At 38.6% G+C, this 22,252-nt stretch overlaps 1 long non-coding RNA gene across 1 annotated transcript; it reads right to left on the bottom strand.

The window, feature by feature from the left end:
- Window positions 1-9,981: 9,981 nt before the first annotated feature.
- Window positions 9,982-16,201, bottom strand: Gm40661. Its single transcript, XR_873110.2, has 3 exons — window positions 16,147-16,201; window positions 13,957-14,062; window positions 9,982-11,062 (listed from the first exon to the last, which is right to left on the bottom strand). It is a non-coding gene; the product is annotated as a predicted gene, 40661 (long non-coding RNA).
- Window positions 16,202-22,252: the final 6,051 nt, after the last annotated feature.

Genomic DNA, 22,252 nt, shown 5'->3' with positions numbered 1-22,252 from the left:
CTTCTTCTTCTTCTTCTTCTTCTTCTTCTGGTTGTGTTCATTTAAAAAAGATTTCTGAGACAGGATCTCATGTAGCCCATGCTATCTGAAGATGATCTGGAAACTTCATCCTCCTGCATCCACCTTCTGACTGCTGGGATTACAGATGTGCATGCAGCCTGTGCCTAATTTTATGCAATGCTGGGGATAAATCCAGAACTCTCTTGCATGTTAGGCAAGTATACTAGCAATGGAGCTACATCACCAGCCCTCAACATCTCAAGTTTATAAGCTTTGATTTTATACTTGTTGTAGAGTCATTTTCTTGGAATTAAAAATACCCTTTCTTGGAGGAAGAGGGGAAGCTCATGCAACTTACTAGGCATGGGAACCTCTGGAAGCTAAAAGAGTCACCTGTCATTCCCTGAGGTTATAGAATACAATGCCAGCCAAGCTGCTTGAAAGCTGAACAAAGAGTTCTAAGGATGCAGATTTTGAGAATCTTCGCCCATGCTGATGTAGGGGCTTTTCTGTGATGTAGTTATCTTTGAGTACCTCATGTTCCTAAAACATTAAAAGCTCACTGGCTCACTGAGCTAGATTGAAAGGGAATCATTGATCATGTATGCTATTATTGCATATGTGTAGTGAAGTCGTATTTGTTAATAGTTCCCCTAGAAATTTTGAGCAATAGTCCTCAGGATGAATGACTTAGGAAGTGCAACATTTAAAAAGGGATTATGTCATAAAAATCGTCTCAGGTATGAGATTAATGTTCTTGAAAAGAGACCCAGGAGTGTTCTGCCACCTCTCCTACCATGTAAGGATGTAGTGAAAAGATATTATCTATAAATTAGAAGATAGATATTTATTAGGTATGGATATGCTAGTGCTTTAGTCCACAACCTTTCAGCTTATAGAACTAAGAGAAATACCATGTATATATTACTCAGACTAAGGTATCTTGTTAGAACAGCTCAAATCCACTAAGTTATCAGATCATCACTATCTGCTCATTCCTGGGTGACCCTCTCCTTCGAGACCCATCAGCAGAACCTAGATCCTCAGGAACAGAGAAACTTACATAGTGTTCTCTGTCAAATTCCAGGAAAACAGAATTTCCTCTCACTGACTGACCATCTACTGAGGCTCTTTGCTTCTCAGATTCCTTGACAATGAACCCAAGAATTCCTCTCCTCACATCCATCTCTTCCCTTTCCTCTGCTTGCATTTGTTTGTCCAACGAAGTGAAGGGTAAGAGAAAAATTAAAGTGTGACTTCTGAAATGTCTCCAAGGTCCCAGTCACATTCCTCTGTGTAGCACAAACTCTGGAACCACAAGGCAGTATTAATGAATATAATGGAATTTTCATATATAAAGTCTTGGCTTTATTAGAATACTTGTTAGATTGTGCTATGAAAAATTAAAAAGGAAAATGAAAACATGGGAAGACCATATTTGTGGATCCTTAACTGAAAGTTTCATATTTGAACATGATTATAATAACCATCATTAGATGTGTAATCTAGCTTGTCTTCAATCTACAAATTACTGAAAATGAGATCAGTTCTTGGTTAAACTAGCACAGTGTTATTGTTTTTAAATAAACAAAATTTTATTATCAATTATTCTACCAATTTGAATCTTGCATTTTTACAATTGTACATTGTAGTGTTAGTCTGTGCTGATACATATTTACTATTTTTAATTTGACTGTATTGATACTCATGGTTAAAAAATACTGCCCTGTAATAAAAAGAAAGGCAATTCTGTCTGGGCCAAAGTCCAATAGCTTTGTAATCAAAAAGAACTAGGTTCAAGTTAGAACTCTGTCATTGCTGATCTACAAGAATTTAACAGATCATTTTCTTTGTTAGAAATTGAAAAAAAGAAAACAGCTAGGCTATGTAATGAAGATCTATATATCAGGGTTAGGGTCAAAGGATCCTACTTTGCCAGTTTATTATTAACATTTTCTTAAGGTTTGCTTTAATACAACCCAGTACCGGTTTAATAAACTAAGGATTTCTGAATAGTTATTTTCTCAGCCTTGATGCTTAGTGTCTGCATTGGGCCTGTAGTCCCCAGAACATCTCTGCTGCTATGGTCCAGCAGCACTGGGGCCTTCAGAGATGCTTAAAACAGAAATCGATCTAGTACCTGAACCGATTTGTAAGAATGTTCCAGGGAGATGCCCTGACAGATATGGAGTGGGTTAAAATATATGAGACATACACATTTCTTTCTTTCTGCCCTTGTCTCATGTCTCATAGTGCAAGAGCTCAGAGCCCCCAAATAAACACAATGATGGTTTGGCCCTTCTCTGTACATCTCTGAGGTAGTAAGAGCTACATTGTGGCCTGAACACCATTCTAAGGAACAAGAGAACCCTTTGAGAAATTGACCCTAGCCCTGAATACTCACTCTGGATCTTTGTTGGCTTATGTCCTTAGCTCCACTCTGGCCCTTCCATTATGGCATTGATGGAGTACCTAAGCCTTGCTTGAGAACACAGTGTCTCCTAGGAGAAAGGCGCTCCCAGTGCCAACGTATTACTCAAATACTCTCTTAGTTGCACAAGCCTAAGTTTCTAATTTCCTCTCTGTAAGCTGAAGATAGTAACAGCAAACACTGGATTTTCATGAGGAGTAAATGACCTCTGTGACAGCAGTGTCATTGGTAGATATTTTCTTTTTCTTGCTTGTTTAAATTTATTCCTGTGCATGATTTTCTCTGGCTTCTTTCAAAGCTGATGCCTTCCTTTCATTCATATCACTGTTACTTGGTACACTTGGTGTCTGTTCTCTGTGGCCCTTGAGGACATCTAAGAAACAGCTTCCTCCCAGTATCTCAGGCCATTATCCACCAACATGCTTAGCTATTTCCCTCACTCCATACAATCAAGGTTTATGGGTTTCATTGGCCCAACAACTTTAACTATAACCTTTGTTCCCCTTCTAGACCGTGCTCAGAGGTCACACTTCCAATTTCCTTATTAGCCATCCTTTTCTCTCTCTCTCCCAGGAATTCCCATTTCTGACTATACATTCCTGAGTCCTCTCCCTTTGGTAACACCCCTCCCTCCAAAGAGCACGCCATTTCCCTACTATATTCCTCTCAGTTTCTGATAACTTGTAGCTTCCCATTCCTTCAGACAAAAGTTGTCATGCTTCCCTTCCTCTAGTTTCAATATAAAAATTACGACAATAAATTAACATTCACTCTTCAAATATGTACTGAAGGATAAAGCTGTTCAAATTGTCTAGTTCAACTTCCTTCTCCTGCACATTCATATCCACTTAGATGGTTTCCTTTACAAAGCTTAGTCACTCATCAAATAGCAATATTTTATCAAGTTGAAGGCAATATCAATAATAAAATGCACCATTAGTACATTATGCATCTCACAGCATGGAAACTAAATAGTAAAATGCCATCAACTGCAAGATGTGTTCTGGTTCTGGAGTTGTTAAAATATGAAAATATATGCACTTTACGATATACAGAGTAATGATATTTTTTTAAATCATTGCAAATATTCCTCTTAATCTTTCCTTATTTTAAATATTACATTTCTCAAAATAGACTGAGCTGTCAAGTTCTGTGTACCTAGATCCCAAATTTTCCTTATGCTTCTGAAATTTGGCCAAATGAAACTACTCTAGTTTAAAAAAAAAAATCCCATCAGTTTATAACCATTGAATCCGAGGCTGTGCTATAGGTGCCACAATTAAGGCTACATCCAGGGTGCTGCCTCTCTGTATCGTTTCTTCTTGGGCCTCTTCCCTTCATTCAGAGACTGAATCAAGCCTTCTAGTTCTTCATCACAATTAAGTTCATCTTTCTTGTTTTTCACACTGTTTGATCTTTCTTAACCATATACCTATTTTTGTTCACCTGCTATCCACACTATATATCTGGATAACTTCTCTTTGAAGGCCCCTGTGTCGGGCTTTTGCTTCTAGTATGTTACTATTACTCAACAACTCTCTTGAAAACCACCTGCTAGTAAATGAATGGTACTTGAAAATATCATCTTGAGTGAGGTAACTTAGTCACAAAAGAACACACAGTATTTACTCATTGATAAGTGCACATTAGCCAAAAAGTTCAGATACCCAAGATTGAATTCACAGACCATATGAAGCCCAAGAAGAGAGAAGACCAAATGTGGATACTTCAGTGATTCTTAGAAGGGTGAACAAAATACCCACAAGAGGAAATATGGAGACAAAGTGTGGAGTAGAGACTGAAGGAAAGGACATGCAGAGACTGCTCCATCTGGGGATCCATCCCATATACAGCCACCACACCTATTGTGGATGCCAAGAACTGCTTGCTGACAGAAGCCTGATATGGCTGTCTTCTGAGAGGTTCTGCTAGAGCCTGACAAATACAGAGGTGGATGCTCACAGCCAACCATTGGACTGAGCCGGGGTTTCCCAGATGGAGGAGTTGGAGATGGGACTGAAGGAGCTGAGGGGGTTTGCAGTCCCATGGAGGGTGCAAGAGTCTCAACAGGCCAGATCTCCAGGAGCTCCCAGGGACTGGATCACCAACCAAAGAATACACATGGAGGGAACCATGGCTCCAGCCTCATATGTGGCAGTGGATGGCCTTGTTGGACATCAGTGGGAGGAGAGTCCCTGGTGCCTTCAAGGCCCCAGTGTAGGGGAATGCCAGGGAGGGAAGAGGGGAGTGTGAGGCGGGGGAGGGAGGGAAGCACCCTGACAGAGGCAGGGGGAGAGGGAATGAGATAGGGTATTTCCAAAGTAACCATAACACTAAATCCTGCAATGAGATCCAATTTGTTATCTTCTCTAACCTTGTGACATTTGGCTAAGCAGACTCTCCCTCATGAAGAAGAGGTTTTTTGTTTTTTGGATTTTTTTTGGGGGGGAGAGGGGGTGTTTGTTGTTTTTCATCTCACACAAGATATATAATTCTACTGGGTTATTCTGTCATCAGATTCTGACATCTTGGGCTCAGCAGCTGGAACTCAGTCTCTCACTGACTTTGTCTAGCTCTATTGCATGGCAGAACACCCACTTCTCATCCAAAGACTGCCCTGTCGCATCTCCAGCCTTTCTCCTTGGATCTCAGACTCACGTGCTTCAGCACTTGCTGTACATCAGGGTGATCGCTGGACTGTATTTCACAAATGCTGTGGCCAAGGATAAATGTGATATCCCCAAACCCATTGACTTCAAGCTTTTTATCGCAGAATGGAAGAAGTCATTTCCTCTCCTCCATGCCCAAAAGCATAGGTTACTTTTGATCTTATCACATGGTCCTTGTTAGCAGCTCTCAAAATTAAAATAAAATGCAGTAGATAAAGAATCCAGTGGAATCTCTTTGCTTTAAAAGTCAAAGTGCTTTGTTCTCAAAGCCATTATCTATTACCAAAGAGCTTTACCTCTCCTTGCATGCCCACAGTATCCTTCATCAGCTTGCTGCTAAATAGAACAACTACAGCAGTCAGGTTGGAATACACACAGAGTTACAGTATGACACTGTCGCCACTAAAATGGCTTCTCCTTTCATTTAGAGCAGGTCAGGGTAAGTTTTCATTATTCAGACTTGATCTCCTATTTGTCTTCTTCACTCCCGTTCTCTAACAGTTTTCTCTGAGATTCTAACAGTCCATCCTGCACAGAAGCTACTTAAATAAAATGGATAACAATTCAAAATAGCTTCTGAAAGTCCCTGAAACCAAGCAAACTTAATAGGACTACAAGAATAAGCAATACAACCTGCAAAGAAGACCCAGGCAAGCCAAGCTGCAAAGAAGATTTTGAGACCAAACCAGCTGTCTGGAAGACGCAATAATCAGCCAGTCTGCCTGGAAAAGTTTTAGGTAAATAGAAAAGACCTTTTCTAACCTGCTGAGCTTCCTATAGGGTGTGAAGTGTTATGTAGGTTCCCAGGACAGTCAGCTCTGCTGGACTACTCCAGCTTTAGTGATACAGCTGTTTTTGAGTCATTGATGCTCCCGTAAGTAAACCTTCATCCATACTCCTTTTTGTAAGGTCAATAAAACTCACTGGATTCTCAGTTTGTACAATAATGGGATTCATACTTTGGCTTATCATGGGATTCCTATCTAGGGTCAGTGGATGTGTATTGCATTCCCCCAGGAAATGTTCTGTTACACACACTACTCAGTCATACCAGATTCTCAATACTCTCAATGATGGCGAGAATCAGCCACTTCAAGTTCTTTCCTAACATGTAACACCTGCACAGAGTACTCTTAGAGTATTTCTTTGTGGCTGACTCTTTTTTTCCTTCACATCTATCTGTGTCTTTTCTTTTCAGGCATCATTTGGTGATGCTGCCTGCCTACCTTTGGTCAAACAATCAGCACTTCCTTCATTGTTTGATGACTTTTGTCATCTATACTGCCTCCTAGTAAACAACAGATTTGCTAAGATAGTGTTGTCCTCACCATTTGGAATATGGAAAAAAAGCAACCATTTTGCGCAGCTTGTTTACTTATTTACACACCTCATAAGGGTGCCCAAAACATAGTGGGTGTCAATTGAATATTTCTTAGAAGGTTAAATAAGTCAGTTTTATTTTTCTGCATTGCTGTTTTTTTTTTTTTTCTTGACCAAGATCTCATTTACCACCTTGTCCTATATTTTAATTTGTATTTCCAGTTTAGTCTTTAAACAAATATCTGGGTATACCACAGTCTCCTTTTATTTTTATCCTATCTAGAATCAGAACAGTATTATGCCCAGTCTACTCTTTATCTTTGATTCTTTTTGCCTCATCACACATTATCTTTTTCTCGACCCTCCAAGAAAGCCATTATTAAGAACAACAGAAGTTCTTGTCATGCCATTGACTTTTGTTAGGAGTAGTGAAAATTTCAAGAGTGAAATACAAGATGGAGACCTGTATCTGTCCCTCTTGAACACTCTACAGCTATGTAACTTTGTACACTTGGTCAAGGCGACACACAAATTTATGACACTTATTTCCTAATTCTACTATGGAAAAACCCAGCTCATTCATCAAAGCTGAGTCAAGTCACACACTCTGAAATAAGAATCTCTAAACAAAGCACACAGAATAGGCCCAAAGGATGAAGGTTTGGAATAATGAGGGTATACAAGGACTTTAATTGTAGCTATTGAAAACACTTGGGTATCCTACAAATTGTACTTAGTTTTATGTATCCACTTTTCTGGAGAAATGAAAACACATTATTCTGAAGGTGTCCATGTGAGTATTTGTGGAGGACATTAATATCTAGCAGGGGACTTCAGGCAGAAGGCCTGAGTAAGATTGTCTTCTCTGTTATGAATGGTTCACATCAGTCTGAACAATTACAGGCCTGAATAAAACAAAATAGCAATCTTTACCAAATAAGAGGAACTCCAATTGTATGATTACATCACCTAGAACACTGCTCACTTTTTGCTTTTGGACTCAGACTGAAGCATCTGTTCTCAAGGCTGAGGCCAGTGGACAAGAAATTAAATTACCAGTGATTCTTATTCTAGGGCCTTTAACCTAGACTAGGATAAGACTATTGCTGTCTCGGGCTTCCTCCTGTCTAATTGCATCATTTGAAACCTCTCAGCTTTCAGAATTCCATGAGACAAATCTGTATAAAATCTTTCTGCTTATCTCTGTGGAGCTACTTCTCTGGAAAACCCTGATGAATTCACATAATCTCAATTGTGAACTGTTTAGAAATCAGAAGCTTGTGAAGTTTATCACCATAGCCTCAAGATCTGGCTCAATATTTGGAAACACTTTAGTGCATCCTTGGCCTAGTGTATGCAATTAGCTAAGCTTACAGTCATTTGAGTTTATTACCATGATCCAAGGATTGGCCCGGCTATTTTTAATCTGTATGACTTTTTTTTTGTAAGACAATTCACTTACTGGTCCTGTATCTTTAGTTCTTGTTATGAAAAAAAAATAGATAAATAATCTTACCTTCAAAGAACTGTTATAAATAACACAAGAATATATATTTATTCTGACTCAGAAGACTACAGAATGCATAGGAGTGTCTCAATGACATCAACCATAGTCATTATGGGTGAAATACTGATTGGTATAGGAGTTATAATACTGCAGTGGAATGGTACATCACTGTGTGTCTGTGCCTTATTCCTGGGAAGAGCTCAGTTCATGACGCATCCTGCGCTTTGATACTACAGTACCTTCAATAGGATTATATTAAGACATAACAGCTCATAGAATCAATAAATATACATGAATGAGTGATGTCCTTAAACCTTTTTTTTTTAACCATGAAGCTGCACCTTTAGGTATTGCTGCAATAATTAAAAAGAATTTGCCTAGAGTACTTATAAAGTTTAGCTATTCATAGGTACTTGACTGTGCATGTAACCTTTTAAACACTTTTTAGTATAACAATTTTATATCTGATTATTGGTTCTTATTTTAACCTTTGAGCATCATCAGCTAACTTTGATAACTTCTTGTAATCATCTATAAAAGTAGGTAGCAATTATAAGTAAATAATTAGAATAAAGTTTCTCTCCAAAATGTATTTCTCATTGTACAGAAATTAGCATAGAACTGTGATGCAAACTTGGAAGTTTTTTATTCATTCTTAAGGCTAAATTTTACAAAGAATTCTCCTCTTTAATTATGAGGTTTCATATCTAGGATTGTACCCAAGTTCCCCCCACCCCAAACCATATGGGATTTAATTTTTCCTCCCCAGTGACAAAGCACAGGTCATTTCATTTCATGGAGGATTAGCTTGCCCTTCTCACTAAAAGGAGAATATTGTGAATAAAAAGTTTTCAGGTTTCATGCATCTAAAGAGGGAGGTAATTTAGAAACATAAAATACAGCTGAGCAAATTACTGTTAAGGTGAGCTTTAAGTACTCTACAAGTATTCTGGTGCTACAGAACAAGAAAGACCTACCCAGAGAAAGCTAAATCATTCTCGGAGAAGATGTTCAGCTTTCTAGTTACATTAGGTGCTTGAAAATGCTTATCATGATATTGGTGTGGATAATCTCCAACCAAAATCCAGAGTTTCTCCCCTACTTTTGTTTATTCAGTTACTGGATAAAAGACATACACAACCTTTATATTTGTTATAAGTCTTAATCAGCACAAGATCTGGGAAGATATCTACCCTCTATTCTCTTGGAATTGTTTCCTATCAATAACCTTGAGTTATTACTTCTTATGTTCCATCTGGGCTGCTCTTAACTCCAATAGACCAGCCCTCATGCTATGATTTTAAGATTCTTGTTCCATTACGCCATCCTCTCTCTCCCCTTCATCGTCTTCTCCTTGTGGTTACCCCTGACCCAAAGCCTGAGAACCCTAAACCCTGCCTGTCTTTTCTGCCCATCTTCTAGCTGTTCAGCATATTTATTCACCAATCAGGGATAACTTGGTTGGCAAGGCCACATAGCATCACTTGGGTTTATATGTAGTCTCTGGGAGCAACTGGTATTTAGCATATCAAAAGACTAAACCACAACACAATACTTTATATTCTTTGTGGAAATCATAAAGGGCATGGTTTCTCTAATTTCTTTATCAGCCCATTTATCTCAAGTGATAGCACATACTGGCAAGAATGTGGAGCAAGGGGAACACTCCTCCATTGCTTATGGGAGTGTAAATTGTACAACCACTATGGAAATCAATTTGGCAGTTTTTCAGAAAATTGTGAATAGTTCTACCTGTAAACTCAACTATCCACTCCTGGGAATATACCCACATTATACCACAGGGACACTTGCTCAGCTATGTTCATAGCAGCTTTTCTTTTTTTTTCTCCTAATAATGATAACATGGAAACAACCTAGATGTCCTTCAGCTGAAAAGTAGATAAAGAAAGCATGGCAGAGCTACACAATGGAATGCTATTCAGCTATTAAAAACAAAGATATCATAAACTTTGCAGGCAAATAAATGAAAATTGAGAATATCATCCTGAGTGAGATACCACAGAGCCAGAAAGACACATATCTATGAACTCACTTATACGTAGACATTAGCCGTAAAGTGCAGGATAACCTTGCAACAATCCACAGACCCAGAAGAAGCTGGGTAATAAGAATGTCTCAAGAAAGGTTGTGCAAATCTCACTCAAAAGGAAAAACTAAATAGTCATTGAAGGTGAATGGAAAGAAGGAACTGGTTAGGCGAAATAGCTAGGAGAGTTTGATGGTAGTGGTGATCAGGTATGGGGAGAGAGGGGAATGGGGAAAAGCTTGAAGTGAAAATGGAAATTCTATGGGGCATTTCTGGTGACTAAATGGAAATCTGGGATGGAGAGGATACAGGGAGTCTATAAGGGTAAGTCTAGCTGAGATTCCTACCAGAGGGGAATATAGAGACTGAAGTGGCCTCTTCCTGTGTAGCAGGATTTTCAGAGGAAGGAAGGCACATCATTCCACCTATAAAACCTTCAACCCAAAATGTGTCTTGCCTACAAGATGTGTGGGAATAAAGATGGAGTGAGACTGAGGGAACAGCCAACCAATGACTATCCCAACTTAACACACATCCCATGTGAGAAAGCCAACCTCTGAAAATATTAATGATACTTTGTTATACTAGCAGACAAGAATCTAGCATAACTGCCTCCTCAGAGGCTTATCCAGCAGAGAATAGAAGCTGATACAGAGATCCAAAGCCAAACTTCAGTTAGAGCTCTGCAAATCTAGTGGAAAAGTTGGGGATACAAGTAGACAATCCTAAGGCAGCAAGCACACCACAAGAAGACCTACATAGTCAAATAACCTGGGACCATGGGCACTCACAGAAACTGGGTTACCAACCAGAGAGCATGCTGGAGCTGGACCTAGGCTTCCTACACATCTGTAGCCAATGTGCAACTTGGTCTTTATGTGGTCTCCCCTAACAAGTGTAACAGTCTCTGTTCCTTGCCATTGGATACCCTACCCCTTACCCAGATTGCTTAGTTGGGTCTCAGTGGGAGAGGATGTGCCTAGTCCTGCTGAGAATAGATGTCCTCGGGAGGGGTGTTGTGCACAGGGGCTTCCTCTTCATTGACGAGAAAGAGAGTGGCGAATGGGGAGAGTGGAGCTGTGATCGGGCTGTAAAGTGAATAAAAATATATATAAATTATTGAAAAAAAAAACTTGACACTGAGTTTATCCACTGTGGATATAAAAGAGATTTGGACACAAGAAGTTTTAGTGATGGACAGGCTGCAGCATGGATTAGCTGCTATGCTTGTCACAAGACTCCTTCACAGAGACACCTCATTGTATTCTTTATGCAAATGCTAAGGGCTCATGTGCTCTTATGTAGGCAGCCCACAGGGTTTTTCATGGCTATACTTGGGTTCTGTCCAATGACTCATCTAGGCTTTCAAATTCCAAGTAAATTGAACTCTTAAATGTTCATGAGATCTGTCAGCAAAGTGAATAAGGCACACCTCTAACTCCTTAGTATAATTTCAAAGCAACACAGGGATAACAGATCTGCCTGAGCCATGCCAGAAGTGCCCTGGTCATTGGCCTGTTACATCTTCTACCAAGTCCTCAAGGAGTAAGCACAGTAGCAACGGTGACCTGGTTCCCTTTTGCTCTTCACTTTATTGATCCAAATGAAGAAAAGTGATCAAAACTTTGAGAACCATTTTTATCACATTTCAAGATACTGGAGAAAGTTGTAAGTTTAGCCTACAACATGCACATCACAGTATTTTTCTAGTACAAAAGGCAATATATTAAGGTGTTCATGTGCCTAGATAGGCAGCTTTGTCTGTTTTCCTTGTTGGAGGAAGGAATCAAATCTGAAACTTCACCTATATTAGGTAATTGCTCTACCATTGAGCTACACCTCAAGTTCTATGTTGGCTATCATTAAGGCTAGAGAAGAAATCAAACAATATATTCATAAAAAAACAAACATATTCAGAAAAAATTTTATAATCATATATTTATTTGATGTGTGTGTGTGTGTGTGTGTGTGTGAGAGAGAGAGAGAGAGAGAGAGAGAGAGAGAGAGATATTTCATTTTATGCAATTACAGAGCACTTCAATGCAACACTAAGGAATCTATACTCAGTGTGTCCATGGTTGACTCTAAGGGTAATGAGACAAATGGAAAATATGTCTATTTAGACACTTTGGGACCATGATCATGATGTCTGGATTTCTCAAGCTTATGTATTATCTTTCAGTGTGCTCTCCATGAAACATGACCATTCATATGATCTTTCTCTATGGTATTTAAAATTTCATAATGTCACAACTCATTTTAAGGACACTATTTGGGGAGGTTTTTTTTATTTCTAAATTTCGAACTTTGTTTTTAACTAAAGTATTCAAAGTTTTCCATCTTTGAGATGTTTTTCTTCCCCAAGAATCCCACCCTTCTTCAAAACCCAACCAAAAATATTAGAAGTATTTGTGATAAAAGGATTTACCAAAATAAAAGAATCCACCTACAGTCCTGACTAAAAATGGACTGGAAACGAGAAAGTCAGGCTGGAGAGACGACTCTGCAGTGAAGAGCACTTGGTGCTCTTACACAGAGCCTGGGTTCTATTCCTAGCACCTGTATGACTGCTCACAAACATATATAACTTATCCTTCACCTTTGCTCATCTCTGCAGGCACTAGACATGCACATCCTACACATGCATATGTGTGCATGTGGACACACAATAAAAAATAAAACAAAACAAAAAGAAAAAAGATGAAAAAGCCATTTAATTGTAGTAATATATTCATACAGCCAATGTGTACATTTTTCTTGATCAAAACCCAACCATTTAGATTAGCCAAATTTACATTTTATACCTCAGGCAAGGAAGCCTGATATGACTCTGATTCATATATTTCATCTGACTGACATCTTAATATTTACTGTCATTTACAACCATTTTAAAATGTAGGAGGTCCTTTAGTTAAAAATAAACAAACACAGAACAATAAGTATATAATCTCCTTAACTCCAAATCTCAGTTCTTGTGAATAAATCTTGTGATTAAATAAAAAGAGGTGTATTAACAGAAAGTAGTTTTTACTAGAAAAAAAATGAGTTCTCACTGTCACCTGTAGTTATGTTTATCCTATCACTTTCCATATATTTCCAGGAATTACTGAGGCTTCCAGTTGTTATTTTTTTTTTTTTCATTCACTTGGTTTAGTGTAGTTCATAGATCTAGCAGAGTCTAGAATCCTAGATTTTATTAACTCTCATCTTGTCAGGGTGGCCGTGTTCAAAAAAGTTTTGCAAAAATTGATGAAGTTGTACTTGATGGTTGGCTCAGTGGTTAAGAGCTTTTCCTGGACCCAGGTTCAGTTGCAAGAACCAAACTTGACAGTTCATATCTGTTTACAGTGTTAGTACCAGGGTATCCAGTATCTTCCAGCCTTTAAATGGAGCAGACATGCAAGAGATGTACAGGCAGACAAAATATCCATAAGAGAAAATTGAATAACACTTGGCTGTGTGTGTGTGTGTTTGTGAATGTGGATTTGTGTTAATGAGTACAGTGCCCTCAGAGGCAAGCAGAAGGCATAAAATTTCCCTGGAGCTGGAGTTACAAGGAGTTGTTGGCCATCTGACTTGGGTACCAGAAACTGAATTCAGTTTCTCTGCAAAAGAACTATGTGCTCTTAACTGCCAAGTCACACCTCCAGCTCCTTATGTTGTCCATGCTTGTAATCTTCCTCTTCCAATTGGAAAGCTGTTTTTTGTTTTGTTTGTTTGTTTGTTTGTTTTGTTTGTTTGTTTGTTTGTTTTGGTTTTTCGAGACAGGGTTTCTCTGTATAGCCCTGGCTGTCCTGGAACTCGCTCTGTAGACCAGGCTGGCCTCGAACTCAGAAATCTGCCTGCCTCTGCCTCCTGAGTGCTGGGATTAAAGGCCTGTGCCACCACCTCCTGGCTGGAAAGCTGTTTCTGATATCTGTTTCTTCCCTTGCTACTCCATCAACTGGGAGGATCATAGATATAAGTTTGAAAGTAGACTTACTTAGCATTCCCTGAGAAGCAAATCTCCCTGTCCCTGAGGAGTGAAGGCTTGCATTCAACATGTCCTCTAAAGTATGTCAAGATCAAAGCTGCAGTGGTTCTTCAACCTAAAAATGTAAGAAGAAAACGGGATTCAGTTAAGATCGGGATTGAACCAGATTTGGTCATTGTCCATTTGATGTGTGGGCTCTCAGAAGAGAAGCATTCTTCTGATTTGCTCTGGAGAGTGGTTCTGCTGACCTTGTATCAACCAGCAATTAGGTGTATATTTTCACAGATACAAAATAGACAGGGGTGGATCTCAGCAGCTGAGGGTACAAGAATGAAGGTGACCACTGTTTCATAAGAAGGTTTTATAACCCCAATCGATTTTATTACATTCTTCATATATGTGTATCTCTATGTATATATACATATGTATATAAACATCATAGCTATAGAGATGCATAATCACAAATATATAATATAAGCTCATCCTCAAAAAATATTAAACTATTTTATAACATGCACGATGTCTAGAACAAAAGAGGAAGTGAAAAGATCAAATATGTTATAGATTTGTTTAACTATTCCTTGAAACATTTACCCACAGTGCCCTCATCAACAGTTATTACTTTTTAGTAAGCACTATTTCTTCCCTTTCCCCCTGCAGGCTTCTCATCTGCTTTCCCCAGGTGTGTAATATTCATTAGACATTCATGGTAATGACAGATATGGCTAAAATGAAGTCGTAGGAAGAAGAATGGCTTTATCTTAGCAAGAAGAATGCTCATAATTCCGAAGTCACAAGAACTTCCAGTCTGGGAGGTGAATTGATCTGTCCTTGACTTTCCTCTTCATTCCCTATAGTGTTTGGGGGCCTCAGCCTTTTCTTCTGTCCTGTCTTACATATAAACCTTGCAATGAGTCATACTGCACAGTGTTATCATCTCTCTTAACTTTTATTCTGGAAGCATGGGGTTGCTTCAGCAAATGACAACGGGCAATTCAGTCTTATTCCATCCCTGACAGACAATTTAATTTGCTTTACCAAGACCCCTTTGTTTTACTTCTAACTCTTTCTAGATAACTTCTTCAGCAATAATTATATCTTCATGGCTCTCAGACACACTTTGTTCCTATCACAAAGACCGTGTTAAAATATGTAGGTTAAGGAGATTCTTTTGTCCTGTTGAAGGCCAGGTTTAAACTCCTTCAACAGAACTGTAGATAACATTTATAATTAGTAGAATGTCATCACTGACAAACAGAAATACAAGAGACTTAGAAAGACACAACAAACAGGATCCTAAAAGTATAATTTGTAAGTACCAGAGTCTCCTTTGCTATAAAACTAGTTTTTATAATCGCAAGTAAACTTTGAAATGAATTAACTTTATACAATATTAAGAAGCTTAGACTTCTGATGTGTAGTATGTATTCATGCATATGTGTGTGTGTGTGTGTATGTGTCTGTATCTGTGTCTGTGTGTATTGTGAGTGTGCACTTTGTGTATTGTGTGTGTGCATTGTGTATATGTGTTGAATGTGTATTGTGCATGTGCATTGTGTGTATGTGTTGTTTGTATGTGTGTATATCACCTATGTGTGTATGCATGTAAAGTTTGCACCTTCCCCAATTTCAAAAAATTGGAGTTGGAAGCCTATCACAATGAACTTGGATTGTTTTTTGGTCTCTGCTGGAAATGATTTTACCACTCTTCAGGTTAAGACCCTAAGAAAGGCAGTAAGCCCTAATTAACACTGGAAAGCTACTGTGACACTGACATGAATTTTTACACTTAAAATGCTCAGATCAGGAACTTGCAGATAGAAAACTATAAGTAAATTGCAGTAAAATATTTTCATGAAATTTCATTTTTTAAAAAAGTTTTCTGAGGCTCTGATATGGTTTATAGCTGTCCAAATTTCTTACTATGGAAGATCTCACAGACACTGTGGATTAAAATAAACACTGAAGGAAACCAGTGTTTCTTCACTACCAAGAATGTTTGAGTCACATGTCCCTCATAAGAGAACATTCATAGCAAACATCCCTGCAGATAAGAAATGCAGAAAACAAGATAGAGCAGCTTTCCTGAGATCAAGTAGCTTCTAACAATCAGATTCCTAGGCCTGCCTCTGACAGTAAAACTCTGTTATCAAGTGGTCTTTGATACAAAAAGGCTTGAATAAAGAAACGTTTACAAACCTGCCATTCCTTGGACAGCCACAGTCCTTCCTTTCTCATGGTTATTTTCCAAACCTTCCATTGAGGGGGAAAAAAAAAAAAACAGAAAAGAAAATAAAAAAACAATCAAAAAAACCCAGTTTAATTGCCCCCCCCCTTAAGACTCATATTTTAGGAACTGCAGGCATTCAAATAATCACATCTCAAAATAAAGGATCTTTTAAATACTTCAGAAAGTCCCTCTGGTAATTCTCCAACATCAGGTTTTCAGCTACATCAGTATTCTCCTTTGGTTAATTTTTGTTATGTTTTACTAAGTGTATGCATTCTACAATCCCTGTCTGAGATCAGAGTCTCAGAATTTTTTCGGTTATCTTTGGAAGCAGTTTCTTGCCCAGTCTTTAGCCTTATTTTGGTCTGAAGGGCCTCAGAGTGCAGTTTCCCACTTGACTGGTTGCTCAGAAGCAAACACACTACTTTGCTGATTGCATGCACAGCACTTGGTGAAGCAGGCTAGCCTATCTCATCCTTCCTCCTGTATGTCTAGTAATGGAGCTGAAATTAAAGATTTTGGTGTACATAACTCCAAGTTGACTAAAATTGCATTTCAGGTGATTGCTGTATAACCCAGACATATCCTTCTAATGAAAATATTGAATAACAATATTCTAGAAAGCTGTAAGAGGATGTCCTAATGATCCAAGGAGAAGAACCAGTTGTGCAAAAAAAGCAACTTAATTGAATAATCATCCTACAAGTTCTACGCCTACCAAAAGCCGGACTGCCTAGAATGTTGGTCTTCACAGAAGGAAAAAAATCCCATTTCTATGATTTCTAGGTGGTAGACATGAGAAATTTAGCTTCTAGTTTGTATTTGATTATAATTAACTTAAAAATAAATATCCATGTTCAGTCATTAGTTGCCATGATGGGGAAGTTGAATAGAGACAGAGACGTGTGCTCCCCTTTACAGAACTGGTAAAAGAGGCTTTCAGTGGGAAGAAGAATGGGGCAAAGACAAAGAGTATTTGTGTTAGTCTCACTGTGCGCAGGACACTGAACTATATACTGCATATGTGTTGTTTGGTTATATCCCCAAACAACCTGGATGAGTCATTATTCTTTCTCAATGAATAAACAGTAAAATTATTCATCAAAAGAGCTTTAAAGGACACAATGCCAGTAATAATATTGAATTACTTACTTTCACTGAGTATTTTGTAACAGACATGCTAAAGGTTTTATGAATTCACATCATTCATTTTTCATTCAGGTATAGAACCAAGCACTGCTACCAGATAGGGGCATGAAAGTTATCCAATGCCGTTTAGTATGAGATCTTAGATTGTATCCTAGATTTTTTTTTTTGAACAGTAATGACGTTTTAAATTTAGCATGGTGGCATAAAACTATAGGCTTAGCACTAGAGAGGCAGAAGTAAGAGGATCGAAGGTTCAAGGTCACCTTGGGCTCTGCGGAGGATATTGTCCCAAATAAATTTATAACCAGCCAAGCAAGCAATTAGGTAAACCTTCATGTGTACACACATATGTAATTTAAAGAAATAAATTTGTGTGTGCATGCATATATAAATATATGTGTATGATGTTTATGTATACATTATATACCTTTATTTGGAAAAATGTATTTGTTGGGAATAACGTTTTCTAAATGAAGGAACTACCTCTCTATTAAAAAGTGATAGTTGTGTACAAACATATGAGATATGAACGCTTTAATGAAGTCTCAGGAACTTATGGAAGTCATATTACATATTCATATCTATATCTTTCTAGTTTGAAATTTGGTTAATAATTAACTCTTTGTCTCTCACAGAAATTTAACACCATAGAAGGAAGTAAAAAGAGATCTGGCCTGGTCTGAATTCATTCTTCCTTGCTTAATTCTAGGTGTGGGGTGTGAAGGAAGCCCTGAGTGTGTGCAGTCCTCAGTGCATGTATATCCTTGACATCGGCATAGTATGTCACGGATCCCAAAGCCTCAGTGTGGAGGGGAACGGGCAGACTTCCCTTGTTGCCAAGGACCAGCCTCAGCATGGAGGAGGTTCTGAGAGAAGGGGCGTGTCTTAGTCAGGGTTTGTATTCTTGTACAAAACATCATGACCAAGAGGCAATTTGGGGAGGAAAGGGTTTATTCAGCTTACACTTTCACACTGCTGTTCATCACCAAAGGAGGTCAGGTCTGGGACTCACAGGGCAGGAATTTGGAGGCAGGAGCTGATACAGAGGCCACAGAGGGGTGCTGCTTGCTTCCCCTGGCTTGTTCAGCCTGCTTTTTTATAGAAACCAGGACTACCTGCCCAGGGATGGCCCCACCCATAATGGGCTTTCCCACCTTGATCACTAATTGAGAAAATGCCTTACAGCTGAATCTCAAGGAGGCATTTACTCAAGGGAGGCTCTTTTCTCTGTGATAACTCCAGCTTGTGTCAAATTGGCAAACAAAACCATCCAGTAAGTACAGGGTATCTGGGAGCAGCGAAAAGAAGGACTCAAAGTCTCAAAGTCAATTGGTGGTTCCAAGCTGACCACTGGTCTTCTGTTTGATACAACTTTTCCAGTCTGCTTTCTACGTTCTGCTTTCTCTCTGGAGATTTCTCTGTCTATATTCTGCTTGCTTGCTATTCTAAGAGATCTCTCTGTCCATGTCCTGCTTCCTTGTGTGTGTGTGTGTGTGTGTGTGTGTGTGTGTGTGTGTGCGCGTGCGCACCTGTCTCTTTGTCAGTTCTCCAAGCAGTTTTCTGTTTTTTTTCCTAAAAAGTTCTCTGAATAGCTCACCTCCTGCAGAACACAGGTCTTGTCTTTTATTTTACATTATCAACCCAGTCATTTACTCCAGGTTTACTTTAGATTATTCTATGAATCAGCATCTGGATTCAGAAGTGAAAGCAAGCAAACATTTTTTTTTTCCAAAGGCTGCAAAAGAATTCAAAGATCAGTCTTCCTTTGTTAAACACAAAGGATTAAGTAGTTGGGTGGGTCTCTTCCCTGAAATTACCATTTCTACCACACCTGGGCCTCACCTTTATGTGTCCCAGGCTGACCTTGAATTCAATCTGCCTGCCTTTGTATCTTTCTGACAAGCTGGCTCCTAGTGCAGCTGCCTTTGTTCCTTTAGATTCATGAAGCCCCTCATAATTCATATTGCATTCTTATATTTTGCATAGTTGAGAAATTATATATTTTCAAACTCCGGTATCTAGAGCTCTTTCCCATAGCCTTAAGGGTTGTCTTGAAGGTCCCAGACTTCACCATTTTGCTGAGACTTTAGCCACACCTTCACCTCCTGGTCTCCTGTTGGCTGATCATCAAGGAGTCATTAAAATTAACACAGAGGACATTTCTTGGAGGAATGTGAAATATGTAAATTATTACACAAACAAGCCTTATGCCCACAGTGCCCATCTAGATTCCAGGAGGCTTATACCGGGGCGCTGTCCTGGGGCAGGAACGATGTCACCATGTCACTTTGTCCCCACCAGGGCCATGCTGGACTCTGCACCTTGTGGTCCATGTGTGTATGCTAATACTGTGCGGAAAATGTCCACCATAGCTTTAGTCCTGCGAATATTTTCAGCCTGAAGACCGCTCCTCTACAGAGATCGCTACTACTGAGCTTAGGTAAACCTCTCTCCTCATGTCAGCTGGACACCATCAACTCTGCCTCATTACTTTTCTGTACAGAAATAAATCTATCACCTTGATCAGTTGTATGCAGTCAACTGGTTGTCTTACTGTTCTACTTTACACATGCTGTGCTTGTGGGGTATGGGGGTTTCTCAGAGAGCCTGCTCTATAGGATCCCAGCTTTCTGTTCAAACACCTGTCTTCTCTCATTTCTTCATTACCACAATCAGGTTCGTACTTGGAGTCATACACAGAAGCAGCACTTGGTCTTTGAATTTCAACAATCATAGTGTAGTGCTTGTCTCAACTAGAATATTATAAACAGAGCTCAGAAGTCAATGGTTATAGCACCCTGAACACATCTGGCCTGAAAGTTATGCAGTATTTGGCCTGGTTAGTTCCTGGGAGGTGTTTCGTTTTACCTTGAGGTCCTAAGCCCTGACTCATAGAACTGGAAAGTTTACAAGCCGATCATAAGTGCTTAATGTGTGTCTGCGTGAGCGAAAGTCTCTTCCTGTAAAATCATTTACCAAGGTCTATAAACTGGTTTCTGTGACAGTCAAGTTTCATTTTAATTACTCCCATGCTTGTTTATGCTTTGATGATATTGTTGATTTCTTAATCCACTGGGTCAGAATTTTGCATAATTTGTAATTCGCACTTCATTTCATATTTGTATGTTCTTCCTCCTAATTAAAAGAATGAACATTGAAGAAAAATACCTGGAGGTAATAATAAGAAAACATCCATGGAAACAAGGAACTTAAATGAGACTGTTTGAGGCACTAGAACAAGCAGGAAGTAAAGAATGTTAGTAATTAGCTGAGTGATAAAGTCTCTCATTGCTGCTTTGCCCATTGTCCTTTGCTACACAGGAGGAACTGCTGATAATTGGTAAGCAGCCTTTGTAGACTGCAGAGTACCTAGTTTGCATATAGTTATATACTAATACTCCAATGGGGTCTAAAAAGAACCCAAAGCTCAGATTGGGTTATTTTGACAACATAAACTTCTTACAGTTCTAGATGCTGGAAGTACCACATTATCTATGAGCAAGGACCCTTTTTGGATATGCCCATTGCAATCTTTTCCTTCTATTCTTACCTGATCATCCCTCTATGTACAACTTTTTCCTAACATCCTTTTAATAAAGGCACTAGGTGTATTGGCTTAGGGTCCCACTCTAATGCCTTTTTAAAAATCTTCATTAGCTCTCTGGGTCCACATTAAGTCATGCTCTGATATACTAAGAATTAAATCTTCAACCTAGAACTACACAAGAATACTAGCCAGACCAGAGCAGTCTATTATTACATTGTATATAATTTATATTATAAAGTACTAAGATACATAATATTATCCCCATTTTACTGACATGTAAATTCCGAGTTATAAATTGATAGCTTAGGGGCATAGAATTCAGTGAAATGAAATCAGTCATAAGTGGTGTCATCGTCATCTTCCTAAGTTTTACCTGATCCATCATCTCCCTTATATCAGAGAAAAATAATGTGTGCTTAATATCTTCTTATGCAGAACAATGATAAATATAAACTTAAATTTTATTGGTGTGTGTGTGTGTGTGTGTGTGTGTGTGAGAGAGAGAGAGAGAGAGAGAGAGAGAGAGAGAGAGAGAGAGAGAGAGAACACACGCGTAGGGATCAAGGGACGGTTTTTAAAAGTCAATCATATCCTTGCATGTTGGGTCCTGAGGGTTGAACTGAGATCATCAGCATTGGCTTCTGGCGTCTTTAATTGCTGAGCTATTCCTGGAAAACAGCCTTGCCTTTAAGATGTAAGGTGTTTGCACTTTCAATTCTATTAGGAACGTTTTTTTGTTATGCTAAAGTCATAAAAATTAATAATCAGAACACTTGTAAAAGAATAGCACATATAAAACATTAAGGTGGAAAAATTTAGATTTTCAGAGTGTTACTTAATTTATCTTCAATTCTTTCTATGAAAATCTCATTTTCATTTTTTTTTGATATATCACTTACTAGAAAATAGTTTAAAGTACAATGCTGTGGATCAAGATTATAAGTTTTCATATTCAAATTTATATCTGAACCGATGATTAGACTGCAAGAAGTCTTGTAAAAGGTTAGCCATGTGGGCTTGAGTTTGTTATAATGTATTGGGAGTCAAATAGGTGGATCTCTTGAGGCTTTCTGGATAGCCAGTGTGGCTCTAATTAGCAAACTCTAGCTCAATGGATAAACCCCCAAAAGAAACAACAACAACAACAACAAAAACCCAGGGTGGATAGCACTTATGTAATGACACCCAAGGTTGAACCCCCAGCCTCTAGACATACAGATTCACACATCTACACATCTGTGAGTATATATATATATACATATATATATATATAAAAGCACACCCAAACACAGAAGCACTGAAGCTATATTTTAACAGAAAGCGTTCTGAGGAAGGCTAGGTGTGGAAACATGATAAAGTTCAGGTATCTTTACTGACAA

The sequence above is a fragment of the Mus musculus genome, chromosome 13 (assembly GCF_000001635.26).
Source record: "Mus musculus strain C57BL/6J chromosome 13, GRCm38.p6 C57BL/6J".
In the NCBI taxonomy this organism is placed as follows: domain Eukaryota; kingdom Metazoa; phylum Chordata; class Mammalia; order Rodentia; family Muridae; genus Mus; species Mus musculus.
Note: the sequence above shows the minus strand (reverse complement) of the source record. Positions and strands in the feature narration are given on the sequence as shown.